The sequence below is a fragment of the Octopus bimaculoides genome, chromosome 20 (genome assembly GCF_001194135.2).
Source record: "Octopus bimaculoides isolate UCB-OBI-ISO-001 chromosome 20, ASM119413v2, whole genome shotgun sequence".
Taxonomy (NCBI): Eukaryota; Metazoa; Mollusca; class Cephalopoda; order Octopoda; family Octopodidae; genus Octopus; species Octopus bimaculoides.
This window is the reverse complement of record NC_069000.1, coordinates 39,041,356-39,044,668: the sequence shown is the minus strand read 5'-3', so window position 1 is coordinate 39,044,668 and position 3,313 is coordinate 39,041,356. Positions and strand designations below refer to the sequence as shown.

Genomic DNA, 3,313 nt, shown 5'->3' with positions numbered 1-3,313 from the left:
ACTATTTGTAAGTCTTGACTTATCGGGCTTTCGTCGAATAGCTAACGGGAATGCGAACAAACCCATACCGCCAGTGAATAGTTTGCGGCCAAACGCAAAAACTTTCACACACGCACACACACACACACACACACACACACACACACACATATATATATATATACGCACACATACATTTATGTGTGTGTTAGTGTCGGTGTATTGTGTATATGTATAAGTGTTCATGCATCTACGTATGTATGCGTACATGTGTGTTTCTATGAATATATGTATACCTGTATACACACACACACACCCACCTTTTTACACTTTGCTACGACCATTTGCTACCCGAAATTATACCTATGTGAAGCCAATTCTTTAACCACAGCCTGCACGTTAAGCGCACACATATACAGCGCAAAATGACATACTCGCTCATCCGCACATACGACCGGTTTCCATTCTGTTTCATTATCACTTACAAAGCATTGCACTACATGTGGCTCCACCAAAATATCATGCGGTGGAACTGAACCCGAAGCCACGTGGTTACGACGACATGCTTGCCTGAATGTATACAATGTTTACATATAAAGTTGTTTGTGTATATCTGTCCCTGTATGCGTGCATGTACGTATATATCTAAGCTTGTATGTACGTTAATATATATGCATGTTCCCGGGCGACATGCTTAGCAGTATTTCGTCTGTTTTCATGTTCTAAGTTCAAATTCCGCCGAGGTCGATTTTGCCTTTCATCCTTTTGAAGTCGATAAATTAAGTCCCAGTTACGTACTGGGATCGATCTAGTTCTCTGGCCCCCTCCCCCAAAATTCGGGCCTTGTGCCTAGAGTAGAAAAGAATATGTATGCATGCATTTATGTAGATATATAGGCATGCATGTGTGTATATGTATGTATATATTTACGTCTGTATGTGTGTGTGTATACATGCATATACGTTTGTGTGCGTGTGTGCGTGCACATATGTAAGTATGTGTGTATCTATGTATGTATATGTTTATGTATATTCATGTCTGTGTAAAACAGCGACGAAATTGTACTTGTTTCAATCATTAGACTGCGGCCACGCAGAGGCACCGCTTCGAAGAATTTTAGTCGAACTAACCGACCTTGGTACTTAATTTCTATTTTAGCATGGTACTTATTCAATCGGGCTGTTTTGCCGAACCGTTGGGTTACGGGGGCGTAAACACACCAACACCGGCTGTAAAAGCATCGGTAGAAGACAAACACAAACACAAAGACACACACACACACTTTCGCAAACAGACACACTCACACACACACGCGCACCTACAAATTGCTTCTATGATGATTGTGGTTCGTTTAACTCCCCTCCCAAATCATAGAATCAGCATTTAAGTACCTGAGTATTCCTCAGTTATTTATGCCGTTATCGTGATTCACAGGTAGAAGCAACTTGACACCGCGTGCCGGACTTTGAAGTACAGGTACAATACGTTCGGTAGACTTTTATGCATTTATACATTTCCATTCTGTAGAAGTACGGCCGTAAGACAAGGGTCGGTTTCGTGCAGTAGAAAAATAACAGTTATTGAGGACACAATGCCATGGGACCGAGCCCAAGGATTCTTATATACTAACCGTACCGTACTTCTTTCCAGACAAACACACAAGCACACATAGACCCAATGGTATAATACCTGTCATATCTACAAAAGATGTGGCCTCGAGGCCGACAGGCTGCCCTTGAAGTTTTCTATCCAAAAGGAGTTTTTCCAAAGCAATATTTACATGTTTATATTTATAGTTGAAAATGTTGTATAAGTACTTCGCCGAACCAATTCCACAAAAGCGATATATGCATGTATTGTGTGTGTGTCTGTGTGTGTGTCTGTGTATGTGTGTGTGTGTATGTGTGTATGAATATTTATGTATATATGTGTGTGTATGTATGTATATATGTGTGTGTATATATTATCTTATTCTTTTATAGATATATGTGTGTGTGCAAGTATGTTAATACATGTGTTTGTGTATGTATGTATATATATGCATATACTTATATGTATATATATATATATATGCATACTCACATACACACACACATATATATATATATATATATATAGAAAGAGAGAGAGAGAGAGAGACAGGCAGACAGAGACAGAGTGAGAGCCAGACACAGAGAGAGAGATAGAGAGAGAGAGATAGAGAGAGAGAGAGAAAGAGAGACAGACTGATATCAATATTTGTATATGTTTGTGTTAGCGTGTGTTCGCATGTATAGTAAAAGGATGTGTAAGTTTTACATTCCGTTTATATTATATACATGTGTGTACACGCATTAACACATTGATTGAGACATATATATATATATATATATATATATATATATATATATATATATATATATATATATATATATATATATATATGTATGCATGAATGGAAATACACATTTATTCATACATAAGTATGTATAAATTTTAACTTTATATTACCATTATATTACTCATAGAAAGATGGACACACGGACACACGCTCACAAACCAGCACATACATGCGTACACAAGCACAATCACATTCATTCACACACACACACACACACACACACACACACACACACACACACACATACACACGTACGTACACACGCACTCATATATATATATGTATTACAATCGTATTTATACCGCAAGAAGGAAAAAAAAAAAGAAAAATGAAGCGAGAAAGATTTCCAACCACAACTTTATGAAAACTTTGAAGCGTCTTACCTTGCTATCGATTTCTTGACACGTACATGTTCTATACACAACAGTCCCGTATATACGCACGCATACAGCTACATGTGTGTTTATGCCGCTACATGTATCGTTCAAATGTATATGATTAAGAGAATATTAAGTGAACACTCGGCAGTTGAAAGTCTTTCAACTGATCTCCATGCTTCTCTCTGTACATGTGTGTATCCGCTATTCTTATCCAGCAGCGTTATTTATTGCATCAACACCCCGTGTGCCGTCGCGATGGATCTACATACCGACGTATAGAGATGCATACGTACGTATATCACTATATAATTATGCAAACTTATTATTCACATAGATGTGTGTGTGTGGGGGGGGCGTGTGTGGGCGTGTGTGTGTGTATGTCTGTGTGCATGTATATGCTTACATTCCGAGTTCAAATCCTGCTAGGGTTAACTTTTTAACCTTTCATCTTTTTGAGAAGAGTGCGTGCATGTATATATGAGGGTGTGTGAGTCAGTCCGTGCGCGCGTGTATTTCAATGTATTTTTGTACACTATGTACGTACATACATGTATATATATATATATATATATAT

At 38.0% G+C, this 3,313-nt stretch overlaps 1 protein-coding gene across 7 annotated transcripts in view; it reads right to left on the bottom strand.

The window, feature by feature from the left end:
- The window catches only part of LOC106873878 (uncharacterized), a 375,863-nt gene extending 372,594 nt beyond the window's left edge, over positions 1-3,269 (bottom strand). For all 7 annotated transcript variants that reach the window (XM_052975052.1, XM_052975051.1, XM_052975053.1 and 4 more), the window contains exon 1: positions 2,743-3,269. The gene's annotated coding sequence lies outside the window, so the exon portion shown is untranslated. The remainder of the gene's footprint in view (positions 1-2,742) is intronic.
- Positions 3,270-3,313: the final 44 nt, after the last annotated feature.